The following is a 14,255-nucleotide window of genomic DNA, read 5'->3' on the forward strand; positions in this document are numbered from 1 at the left end:
ATTACCCAGTGTTCAGCCTCATTACCCAGTACTCAGCCCCATTACCCAGTGTTCGGCCCCATTACCCAGTACTCAGCCCCATTACCCAGTGTTCAGCCTCATTACCCAGTACTCAGCCCCATTACCCAGTGTTCAGCCCCATTACCCAGTGTTCGGCCCCATTACCCAGTACTCAGCCCCATTACCCAGTACTCAGCCCCATTACCCAGTGTTCGGCCCCATTACCCAGTGTTCAGCCCCATTACCCAGTACTCAGCCCCATTACCCAGTGTTCGGCCCCATTACCCAGTGTTCGGCCCCATTACCCAGTACTCAGCCCCATTACCCAGTGTTCGGCCCCATTACCCAGTGTTCGGCCTCATTACCCAGTACTCAGCCCCATTACCCACTGTTCAGCCTCATTACCCAGTACTCAGCCCCATTACCCAGTGTTCGGCCCCATTACCCAGTGTTCGGCCCCATTACCCAGTGTTCAGCCCCATTACCCAGTACTCAGCCCCATTACCCAGTGTTCGGCCCCATTACCCAGTGTTCAGCCTCATTACCCAGTACTCAGCCCCATTACCCAGTGTTCGGCCCCATTACCCAGTGTTCGGCCTCATTACCCAGTACTCAGCCCCATTACCCAGTGTTCGGCCCCATTACCCAGTGTTCAGCCTCATTACCCAGTACTCAGCCCCATTACCCAGTGTTCAGCCTCATTACCCAGTACTCAGCCCCATTACCCAGTGTTCGGCCCCATTACCCAGTGTTCAGCCCCATTACCCAGTACTCAGCCCCATTACCCAGTGTTCGGCCCCATTACCCAGTGTTCAGCCTCATTACCCAGTACTCAGCCCCATTTCCCAGTGTTCGGCCCCATTACCCAGTACTCAGCCCCATTACCCAGTGTTCGGCCCCATTACCCAGTGTTCAGCCCCATTACCCAGTACTCAGCCCCATTACCCAGTGTTCGGCCCCATTACCCAGTGCTTGGCCCCATTACCCAGTGTTCGGCCCCATTACCCAGTGTTCAGCCCCATTACCCAGTACTCAGCCTCATTACCCAGTGTTCAGCCCCATTACCCAGTGCTCGACCCCATTACCCAGTACTCAGCCCCATTACCCAGTGTTCGGCCCCATTACCCAGTGCTCAGCCCCATTACCCAGTGCTCGGCCCCATTACCCAGTACTCAGCCCCATTACCCAGTGCTCGGCCCCATTACCCAGTGCTCAGCCCCATTACCCAGTGCTCGGCCCCATTACCCAGTACTCAGCCCCATTACCCAGTGTTCAGCCCCATTACCCAGTGCTCAGCCCCATTACCCAGTGTTCGGCCCCATTACCCAGTGCTTGGCCCCATTACCCAGTGTTCGGCCCCATTACCCAGTGTTTAGTGTCATTACACAACTCTATTAGGATGTTGCTGATTGGCTGCTGTTCTAGGCAGATTTGCCATCCAGGACTATGGAAAAGCTGGGTGGCTTCCATGTATTCCTGTCATCAAGGCCATGATGCAGCACATATCTTTCTTGGGATCGGATATAACTGAGACATGGATTCGGTGGCTCTACATTTACGTGGTGGTCACTGGAGATCAATGTGACAATCCATCACTCTCATCATCCTGGAGGGACTACACCCCATACATCGTGCACAGATCAGAGGCGGCAGCAGCGATCTGACCGCAGACCAGGAGCCGATGGTCGTGCCGATCTCCATTGTATCTTCTCTGCTTCATGGAAGTTGGAAAGCGCCAAGGTCAAAGCGATAAAGTCACCGCGAGACAGACAAAGCGCCAAATAATGATGTGATGGGAGGAAGCGGCGATTAGCGCCCCTAATGTGTATATAGTAATAGTGGCATATAAAACCGTACCAAGTCACAGAGACTCCACCGCAGCATAACGAAGCAACCCCGACGCGCGTTTCGCCCACTAAATCACCATGCTTTATCTGGTTACCTGCAAGGACCTTTTGTATCCTAGGAAACCAGTCACATATTATACCACGTGACCGGCTGTTTAATGGTTGTTTTAAAGCAGGGGTGGGGAATGTTTTTTTCTGCCAAGGGCCATTTGGATATTTATACCGTCCTTCAGGGGCCGTACACAGTGAATCCTGACTCTGGCGCTGGTGTCACTCAGGACGTAATCTGTCATTGCATGCCCGTCTGTGCTAACAGAGCAAGAAGAAATTAATGAGCTGCCTGTAATCCAAATACAGCTCCCTGCCGAAGAGTGCGGTCCCTCAGAATCTGCCCGGGGGCCTGATAAAAGGTCATAGAGGGCCGTAAGTGGCCCTGGGGCCAGAGGTTCTCCACCCCTGTTTTAAATGATTACCTGCAAGGACCTTTTGTATCCTAGGAAACCGGTCACATGTTTTACCACTTGACCCACTGGTTAATGGTTATTTTAAACGATTACCTGCAAGGACCTTTTGCATCCTATTTATTCAGATATTTTCTCATCAATTCTTGTATTTTTACTAATAAATGTTTCTGTAAGTTTTCCGGTCTCAGGTTTTTCCGCCTCTTCAGCGATTTCCGCGTCTGCATTATTTCATCGGACTCTTGGCTTTTATCTGGCGCAGATATGGGGGCAGCGGGTTATTCCTGCTTCATCTCTTGTACTTCTAAGGTGACAGTTCCCAGCTCAGATCTTCTACCTCATGGTCCCAGGAGTGCACAGGGCTCCCGCAGCCCACCTCTGACATCGGCTGAGCACCTCGGGGGGAGTAGTCCTATAGGTAAAGGGGGGAGGTAGTTGTTACATTTCATAATCTGTTACTGATGTACAATAACAAATTGTACTGTGGCACCGTGTTAGCCAGAAAAATCGATGTGAATACTTTTCTGCAATGATGACAGAAGTATTCTAGGAGTGATACCTTTATTGGCGAACCAGAAACTAATATGTTTGCAGCTTTTAGAGCACAGTGGCTCCTTCTTCAGGCAAGATTTCTATTTGTAATCTTGCCTGAAGAAGGAGCCACTGTGCTCTGAAAGCTGCAAACATATTATTTTCTGGTTCGCCAATAAAGGTATCACTCCTAGAATACTTCTGTCATCATTGGGCTGAAAAGTATTCACATAATCTGTTACTAAAATGAGAATCCACAGTATAGAAGATCTATGTATTATTATTATTATTTATTGTTATAGCGCCATTTATTACATGACGCTTTACATGTGAGGAGGGGTATACATAATGAAAACAGGTACAATAATCTTAAACAATATAAGTCATAACTGGTACAGGAGGAATATGTATCCAATGAGTGGATATGGAGGGGGGACATCACTTATATTTGGAGGCAGAATATTCTTTCACATAACACTCACCAACCCAGAGACCCCAAGACTTGTGCTCCTTGTTTTAGGAGTTAAAGCTCTGTATGTACAGCACTGAACTAGGCAGAGTGACTAACTGCACCTGACTGCCTGCAGTGACCCCCAGTGTACACACCTGAGTGCCCGCAGTGACCCCCCAGTGTACACACCTGACTGACCGCAGTGACCCCCAGTGTACACACCTGACTGCCCGCAGTGACCCCCACTGTACATACCTGAGTGCCCGCAGTGACCCCCCAGTGTACACGCCTGACTGCCCGCAGTGACCCCCCAGTGTACACACCTGACTGCCCGCAGTGACCCCCACTGTACACACCTGAGTGCCCGCAGTGACCCCCCAGTGTACACACCTGACTGCCCGCAGTGACCCCCCAGTGTACACACCTGACTGACCGCAGTGACCCCCACTGTACACACCTGAGTGCCCGCAGTGACCCTCCAGTGTACACACCTGACTGCCCGCAGTGACCCCCCAGTGTACACACCTGACTGACCACAGTGACCCCCACTGTACACACCTGAGTGCCCGCAGTGACCCCCCAGTGTACACACCTGACTGCCCGCAGTGACCCCCCAGTGTACACACCTGACTGACCGCAGTGACCCCCACTGTACACACCTGAGTGCCCGCAGTGACCCCCCAGTGTACACACCTGACTGCCCGCAGTGACCCCCACTAACCATACTGGCCTTGCCACAATGACCCCTGTACGCACCTGACCAGCCACTGTGACCCTTGAGTTGGTGGATCGGCCTCTGGACCCCCGGTCATTTTCTCTTCTAAATACATTTCCTTTCCTTGACAACAGCAGCTGTCAGTGTGACTGCACCTCAGGGGTTTGTGGACACTTCTGAGGGTCTGGACCCAGCGCCGTGCTGTGATCGTAAGATTAATTGTTGTAGAACCCCGAACCGCACACAACACGAATATCACAAGATTTCCTGGTAGGCACGGCACTGTATAAGGAACGTGCCTCTGACTGCAGAGCCCCTAAGGGATAGCTAGAGGGGAAATCAGTGCAGTGCCCAATTCCCCCCTCCCACTACCTCCCCAGGTGAGGTCATGATTGGGACGCCCAGCGGACCAACCGGGGAGAGGAGGTGAGTCAGGCCACACCCTCAGGGGTTAAATTCTAGTGACCGGGCCAGGTTCTCCCTCTTTCTCCCCGGTTGACCCTTGGAAGCTGTTGTCCCACCCTCCCTCCCTTATAAATTGATAAATGTGCTGTGCAATTACTGTTAAAATGTTTTGAATTTTAAATTTAAAAAAAAAAAAAAAAAAAAAAAAGATTTTGATGTTCTTTTATATACGTCACAGTGGCGGTAGGTAGAGGGGGGCAAAGGTTCGTAACCTCTCATCGGCTTGCTGGCCCAGCGGTCGTCGGCTGGGGCCTTCAGCAATGAGTGCGTCGCGATGTGTAATTGCCCTTCTCTACTTTGCAATTAATAAAACTGTGACCGACCTGTTCAACCCATCCAGGATTGTTGGTATCTTTTATTACGGAGTGGTGGGACGGGGGAAGGCACTGGTTACGACACACGGGTCTCTGCAGTCAGGACTATTCCATGAAAGCGGCTGATAAACAGCAGCACAAATCTATCAGCTGTCGTTGAGGTTAGGTGTTGTCACAATGTATCAGTGCAGGTGAATGATGAGACCTTGTATCTCACACAGGATTGTGCAGAGTGGATACAATTGTAACAAACCCTCATCAGTGAGAATTATTAAAGAGCATCTAAAGATTATTATTATTATTTATTTTTATAGCACCATTAATTCCATGGTGCTGTACATGAGAAAGGGGTTACATACAGGGTTATAGATAGATAGTTAAAGATTAAACACTGTTTTCCTTTTCTTCAGGCACTTTATATGTCTGCAAAATTCTGGGGTCTCAGATCGTTCAAAAGACCACAGAGAAGTGCAGCGCTCAGGAGGCAGCGATCTGTACGGTGTCAGTGCGCCCGGCTCCAGAACCGCACAATGTCAGCGGCATTATGAGCGATCGATGTGGTTCTCACAACTAAGATCACCACCAATTATAGTGCCTGAAAAAAAAAAAATATATATATATACACTGCGCAAACAAATAAAGGGAACACTAAAATCCCACATCCTAGATATCACTGAATAAAATATTCCAGGTGCAAATCTTTATTCATTACATAGTGGAATGTGTTGAGAACAATAAAACCTAAAAAAGATCAACGTAAATCACAACTAATATCCCACGGAGATCTGGAGTTGGAATGATGCTCAAAATCAAAGTGGAAAATGAAGTTACAGGCTGATCCAACTTCAGTGGAAATGCCTCATGACAAGGAAATGATGCTCAGTAGTGTGTGTGTGGCCTCCACGTGCCTGTATGACCTCCCTACAACGCCTGGGCATGCTCCTGATGAGGCGGCGGATGGTCTCCTGAGGGATCTACTCCCAGACCTGGACTAAAGCATCCACCAACTCCTGGACAGTCTGTGGTGCAACGTGACGTTGGTGGATGGAGTGAGACATGATGTCTCAGATGTGTTCAATCGGATTCAGGTCTGGGGAACGGGCGGGCCCGTCCATAGCTTCAATGCCTTCATCTTGCAGGAACTGCTGACACTCCAGCCACATGAGGTCTGGCATTGTCCTGCATTAGGAGGAACCCAGGGCCATCCGCACCAGCATATGGTCTCACAAGGGGTCTGAGAAACTCATCTCGGTACCTAATGGCAGTCAGGCTACCTCTGGCGAGCACATGGAGGGCTGTGCGGCCCTCCAAAGAAATGCCACCCCACACCATTACTGACCCACTGCCAAACTGGTGATGCTGAAGGATGTTGCAGGCAGCAGATCGTTCTCCACGGCGTCTCAAGACTCTGTCACATGTGCTCAGTGTGAACCTGCTTTCATCTGTGAAGAGCACAGGGCGCCAGTGGCGAATTTGCCAATCCTGGTGTTCTGTGGCAAATGCCAAGCGTCCTGCACGGTGTTGGGCTGTGAGCTCAACCCCCATATGTGGACGTCGGGCACTAACCCTTTGTGCCGTCACATGCACATTTGTGGCCTGCTGGAGGTCATTTTGCAGTGCTGTGACAGTGCACCTCCTGTTCCTCCTTTCACAAAGGCTGAGGTAGCGGTCCTGCAGCTGGGTTGTTGCCTTCCTACGGCCCCCTCCACATTTCCTGGTGTACTGGCCTTGACTTTTGGATATGGGATGGACCCCACTCCTTCTTAAAACCACCATAACTACTGTAAACCTAGGTACTAAAATAAATACACAAAACACATTATTTTGGTTGTCAAAATGGCCACAGCTTTTATTCAAATCACAGGATTCAATAATCACAGTAGGAGTCAGGTGGAGTGCTAGTACATTGGGATTCACAAGTACTGCGATATCCCCAGCTGTCTGACATACAGCACCAGGACAGACAGCCATAAAGGGGCGGCACGCACTGGCTTGCCATTCAAGCAGAGCCAGTAAACTTTCAGGGCACCAATGACCCTACTATCCTCACTCCTGTGCTTAACCACTGTGCCCGCCCCTGATTGATGTTACCATTACAACGTCCTTGAGGCCACCAAAGCCGAGCCTGCTCACCACCATGAGGTTTTACATCCTCTATTAGTTAAAATGAGTCCACGATAATTTGTCTGCAACTTCCACCTGACTCCTAAACCGCAAAGCTGGTTATAAATTCCAAGTCTCATCTGACACTTTTTTTTTTTAAATAATTAAATCATTTTTGTAAACTTAAAATCTAGAAGTCCCTGCAAAAGCATTAGTGGGACTAAACTTGGCAAACCCCCGACTCACAAAGAGTCATCCTACAGCGCTCAGGAGAGGAAAAACCCCCTGTGGAGGAAACCTCCAGGGAACCATGGCTGAAGGATTACCCTTCCCTTGGGCTTAGAAGGTTACTGCAAATAATAACTCTTTATAGCCAATATACAATTGAACCTAGTACAAGATATACAATGACAAATTCAAAAATACAATAAAGCATTTATCATTATACAAGCAATAATTAAAAAGTTTAAGGACAGACATTATAAACTGGGCGGGAGGGCGGGTAATATTTTCTCCTGTCCATCCTGTGAGAGAAAGAGGGAGAGCCAGAGTTGCCTCCCCTATATAAGCCCCACCCTCCTCACAGTAATACACCAGGCACAAACCTCTAAACTTCCTCTTAAAGCAACAACTCTCTTGTTTAAAATCTACACTGCAATACAAACAAAAGCTGCAGGAGTTCTCGGTCCACCCATCCCCAAGTCATGTCCACCTCTGTCTAGTCTCCGGTTGTTTCTGTCTCCTGGTAGCTGCTCCAGCCTCTGGACACTATGCTGACAGACACAGCAAGCCTTCTTGCCACAGCTCGCATTGATGTGCCATCCTGGATGAGCTGCACTACCTGAGCCACTTGTGTGGGTTGTAGAGTCCGTCTCATGCTACCATGAGTGTGAAAGCACAACCAACATTCAAAAGTGACAAAAGCATCAGCCAGAAAGCATTGGTACTGAGACGTGGTCTGTGGTCCCCACCTGCAGAACTACTCCTTTATCGAGGGGGTCTTGGTAATTGCCAATAATTTCCATCTGTTGTCTATTCCATTTGCACATCAGCAGGTGAAATTGATTGTCAGTCAGTGTTGCTTCCTAAGTGGACAGTTTGATTTCACAGAAGTTTGATTTACTTGGAGTTATATTCTGTTGTTTAAGTGTTCACTTAATTTTTTTTGAGCAGTGTATATATATATATATATATATATATATATATAAAAGAAAGCAGGTACAAATGTAATTACTCTGAAAGTCAAGCTTTAAGGCTATGTGCACACGGTCAGTAATTGCTGCGTCTGGGACGCTGTGTACATCTGCAGTGTCCAGATGTTACAGCATAGCGGATGGGATTTCAAGAAATCCCATGCCCACCATGTGTGCACAGACGCCCGTGGCTCATGCACCGCGTCTCTCCAGAACGCAGCATGTCAATTTATCTTGCAGAGTCACCAGTCTCCACAAGAGAAATTTCACCCGTACAATGTATTGGACGCAGTGATTCCGCACGGTTCAATAAGTTCACGAGGATTCAACTGCGTTCAATACAAGGCAGCGCTTTGGATACAGCGGACATGTGCTGTGTGCAAAGTGCTGCCAATTACTGAACGCCTTCACATACCCTTAGTCTCCGATTATGCAGCGTGGAACAAATATTTTAGGGCAAGTGTAGAAAAGTGCTGCAGAGTAAGAAGCTTCATCCGTGGAAGTGATAATTGATTGTTTCTATCAAATAACAAAATGCAAAGTGACCGAAGAGAAATGTAAAATCCCATCAGTGTCTGGTGACCGTCCATCACCTCTATCATCAGTATCTGGTGACCGCCCGTCACCTCCATCATCAGTATCTGGTGACCGCCCGTCACCTCCATCATCAGTATCTGGTGACCGCCCGTCTCCTCCATCATCAGTATCTGGTGACCGCCCGTCACCTCCATCATCAGTATCTGGTGACCGCCCGTCACCTCTATCATCAGTATCTGGTGACCGCCCGTCTCCTCCATCATCAGTATCTGGTGACCGCCCATCACCTCCATCTTCAGTATCTGGTGACTGCTCATCACCTCCATCATCAGTATCTGGTGACTGCCCATCGCCTCCATCATCAGTATCTGGTGACTGCTCATCACCTCCATCATCAGTATCTGGTGACCGCCCATCATCTCCATCATCAGTATCTGGTGACTGCTCATCACCTCCATCATCAGTATCTGGTGACCGCCCATCGCCTCCATCATCAGTATCTGGTGACTGCCCATCGCCTCCATCATCAGTATCTGGTGACTGCTCATCACCTCCATCATCAGTATCTGGTGACCGCCCATCATCTCCATCATCAGTATCTGGTGACCGCCCGTCACCTCCATCATCAGTATCTGGTGACCGCCCGTCACCTCTATCATCAGTATCTGGTGACCGCCCGTCTCCTCCATCATCAGTATCTGGTGACCGCCCATCACCTCCATCTTCAGTATCTGGTGACTGCTCATCACCTCCATCATCAGTATCTGGTGACTGCCCATCGCCTCCATCATCAGTATCTGGTGACTGCTCATCACCTCCATCATCAGTATCTGGTGACCGCCCATCATCTCCATCATCAGTATCTGGTGACTGCTCATCACCTCCATCATCAGTATCTGGTGACCGCCCATCGCCTCCATCATCAGTATCTGGTGACTGCTCATCACCTCCATCATCAGTATCTGGTGACCACCTGTCACCTCCATCATCAGTATCTGGTGACTGCTCATCACCTCCATCATCAGTATCTGGTGACTGCCCATCACCTCCATCATCAGTATCTGGTGACCGCCCATCACCTCCATCATCAGTATCTGGTGACTGCTCATCACCTCCATCATCAGCATCTGGTGACTGCCTGTCACCTCCATCATCAGTATCTGGTGACCGCCCATCACCTCCATCATCAGTATCTGGTGACCACCTGTCACCTCCATCATAAGTATCTGGTGACCGCCCATCGCCTCCATCATCAGTATCTGGTGACTGCTCATCACCTCCATCATCAGCATCTGGTGACCGCCCGTCACCTCCATCATAAGTATCTGGTGACCGCCCGTCACCTCCATCATAAGTATCTGGTGACCGCCCGTCACCTCCATCATAAGTATCTGGTGACCGCCCGTCACCTCCATCATAAGTATCTGGTGACCGCCCGTCACCTCCATCATAAGTATCTGGTGACCACCTGTCACCTCCATCATCAGTATCTGGAGACCGCCCATCGCCTCCATCTTCAGTATCTGGTGACCGCCCCTCGCATCCATCATCAGTATCTGGTGACCGCCCGTCACCTCCATCATCAATATCTGGTGACCGCCCGTCGCCTTCTTAATCAGTATCTGGAGACCGCCCGTCACCTCCATCATCAGTATCTGGTGACCGCCCGTCACCTCCATCATCAGTATCTGGTGACCGCCCATCGCCTCCATCATCAGTATTTGGTGACTGCTCATCACCTCCATCATCAGCATCTGGTGACTGCCCGTCACCTCCATCTTCAGTATCTGGTGACCACCTGTCACCTCCATCATCAGTATCTGGAGACCGCCCATCGCCTCCATCTTCAGTATCTGGTGACCGCCCCTCGCATCCATCATCAGTATCTGGTGATCGCCCATCACCTCCATCATCAGTATCTGGAGACCGCCCATCACCTCCATCATCAGTATCTGGTGACCGCCCATCACCTCCATCATCAGTATCTGGAGACCGCGCGTCACCTCCATCATCAGTATCTGGTGACCGCCCATCACCTCCATCATCAGTATCTGGAGACCGCCCATCACTTCCATCATCAGTATCTGGAGACCGCCCGTCACCTCCATCATCAGTATCTGGAGACCGCCCATCACCTCCATCATCAGTATCTGGTGACCGCCCGTCACCTCCATCATCAGTATCTGGTGACTGCTCATCACCTCCATCATCAGCATCTGGTGACTGCCCCTCGCATCCATCATCAGTATCTGGTGACCGCCCGTCACCTCCATCATCAATATCTGGTGACCGCCCGTCGCCTTCTTAATCAGTATCTGGAGACCGCCCGTCACCTCCATCATCAATATCTGGTGACCGCCCGTCGCCTTCTTAATCAGTATCTGGAGACCGCCCGTCACCTCCATCATCAATATCTGGTGACCGCCCGTCGCCTTCTTAATCAGTATCTGGAGACCGCCCGTCACCTCCATCATCAGTATCTGGTGACCGCCCGTCACCTCCATCATCAGTAGCTGGTGATCGCCCATCACCTCCATCATCAGTATCTGGAGACCGCGCGTCACCTCCATCATCAGTATCTGGTGACCGCCCGTCACCTCCATCATCAGTATCTGGTGATCGCCCATCACCTCCATCATCAGTATCTGGAGACCGCGCGTCACCTCCATCATCAGTATCTGGTGACCGCCCGTCACCTCCATCATCAGTATCTGGAGACCGCGCGTCACCTCCATCATCAGTATCTGGTGACGCCCATCACCTCCATCATCAGTATCTGGAGACCGCCCATCACCTCCATCATCAGTATCTGGTGACCGCCCATCACCTCCATCATCAGTATCTGGTGACCGCCCATCACCTCCATCATCAGTATCTGGTGACCGCCCATCACTTCCATCATCAGTATCTGGAGACCACCCATCGCCTCCTTCATCAGTATCTGGTGACCACCTGTCACCTCCATCATCAGTATCTGGTGACCACCTGTCACCTCCATCATCAGTATCTGGTGACCACCCGTCACCTCCATCATCAGTATCTGGTGACCGCCCATCGCCTCCATCATCAGTATCTGGTGACTGCTCATCACCTCCATCATCAGCATCTGGTGACCGCCCATCACCTCCATCATCAGTATCTGGTGACCGCCCATCACCTCCATCATCAGTATCTGGAGACCGCCCGTCACCTCCATCATCAGTATCTGGAGACCACCCATCGCCTCCTTCATCAGTATCTGGTGACCGCCCGTCGCCTCCATCATCAGTATCTGGTGACCGCCCATCGCCTCCATCATCAGTATCTGGTGACTGCTCATCACCTCCATCATCAGCATCTGGTGACCGCCAATCACCTCCATCATCAGTATCTGGTGACTACCCATCACCTCCATCATCAGTATCTGGAGACCGCCCATCACCTCCATCATCAGTATCTGGAGACCGCGCGTCACCTCCATCATCAGTATCTGGTGACGCCCATCACCTCCATCATCAGTATCTGGAGACCGCCCATCACCTCCATCATCAGTATCTGGTGACCGCCCATCACCTCCATCATCAGTATCTGGTGACCGCCCATCACCTCCATCATCAGTATCTGGTGACCGCCCATCACTTCCATCATCAGTATCTGGAGACCACCCATCGCCTCCTTCATCAGTATCTGGTGACCACCTGTCACCTCCATCATCAGTATCTGGTGACCACCTGTCACCTCCATCATCAGTATCTGGTGACCACCCGTCACCTCCATCATCAGTATCTGGTGACCGCCCATCGCCTCCATCATCAGTATCTGGTGACTGCTCATCACCTCCATCATCAGCATCTGGTGACCGCCCATCACCTCCATCATCAGTATCTGGTGACCGCCCATCACCTCCATCATCAGTATCTGGAGACCGCCCGTCACCTCCATCATCAGTATCTGGAGACCACCCATCGCCTCCTTCATCAGTATCTGGTGACCGCCCGTCGCCTCCATCATCAGTATCTGGTGACCGCCCATCGCCTCCATCATCAGTATCTGGTGACTGCCCTTCACCTCCATCATCAGTATCTGGTGACCGCCCTTCACCTCCATCATCAGTATCTGGTGACCGCCCTTCACCTCCATCATCAGTATCTGGTGACTGCCCTTCACCTCCATCATCAGTATCTGGTGACCGCCCGTCACCTCCATCATCAGTATCTGGTGACCGCCCGTCACCTCCATCATCAGCATCTGGTGACCGCCCATCACCTCCATCATCAGTATCTGGTGACTACCCATCACTTCCATCATCAGTATCTGGAGACCGCCCGTCACCTCCATCATCAGTATCTGGAGACCACCCATCGCCTCCTTCATCAGTATCTGGTGACCGCCCGTCGCCTCCATCATCAGTATCTGGAGACCGCCCATCACCTCCATCATCAGTATCTGGTGACCGCCCGTCACCTCCATCATCAGTATCTGGTGACCGCCCATCGCCTCCTTCATCAGTGTCGTTGCCTGTGTCACCTGCCATGGACGCTGTACTGCTGATGACTTGTTTCGTGAATAAAGCCCATTCACAGTTGAGCTGGATTTTTATTTTCTTCATTGCAGAAGAACGTTGTCATTCATTGACAGCAAGCAGAGTGCTCTCACAATGCAGACACTCAGGTTAGTGCCCCCCTAATGCCCAGCTGAATTGCGCCATGTTACCTGACATCAGTGTCCTTTCTCTGCTGCGCCCCCTGCTGGCCCAGAATGGCGTCACAGGCCCCGAGCGCGCCAATGAATTGCTCCTGGTGTTTACTAATAACACGACATTAGGGGAAATTCCACAGTAGTTATAATCATATTATCGTTATGGCACTATGTCACTTATGCAAATGAGCACTAATGAGCATCTGCATATTCATACATGATGATATTGTAATGAGGCCGGTAAACTGTTCACCTCCTTATAGATTAACCCCTTTCTCACCTGTTGAAGACACAAAAACTGACCAATTCTGAGACTTCTGGGACCTGTATAGAGACTGGCCCAGTCCTACAGAAATACAGATTCATGGCGGGGCTGATCCAGTACGTGCATCAAATGAAGCAGCAGAATCTCCGGCAGGAGCGGTCCGTGACTACAGCGAGCCGGCAGAGATCGGCAGGGAGTGAGCCACTGACAGTAAGTACTTAGCTTCATAAGAAAAAAAATGCTAAAGTTCCGGATATCTGCTTATGTGTAATGAATAGTTCTGCAATAGTGACGAGCGAACGTGATGGGATAAGGTGTAATCAGGGATAGGGTGTTGTCTGTGCGTGCTCAAATAATATGCTCGAGTCCTCGCGGCTGAAGGTCTCGCAGCTGTTCAACAACCGCAACAGTTAGGAAAAACATGGTACATGATGACATCACACTGTAGTAGAAGGTCGCCCCTCCGGTGTGAAGATGACCCCTACGGTGTGAAGATGACCCCCCGGTGTGAAGGTGGCCCCTTCAGGGTGAAGATGACTCCTCTGGTGTGAAGGTGGCCCCTCTGGTGTGACTGTGGCCCCCCGGTATGAAGGTGACCCCTCCGGTGTGAAGGTGACCCCTCCGGTGTGAAGATGACTCCTCCGGTGGGAAGGTGACCCCTCCGGTGTGAAGATGACTCCTCCGGTGGGAAGGTGG

Source organism: Ranitomeya imitator, chromosome 2 (assembly GCF_032444005.1).
Source record: "Ranitomeya imitator isolate aRanImi1 chromosome 2, aRanImi1.pri, whole genome shotgun sequence".
NCBI lineage: Eukaryota > Metazoa > Chordata > Amphibia > Anura > Dendrobatidae > Ranitomeya > Ranitomeya imitator.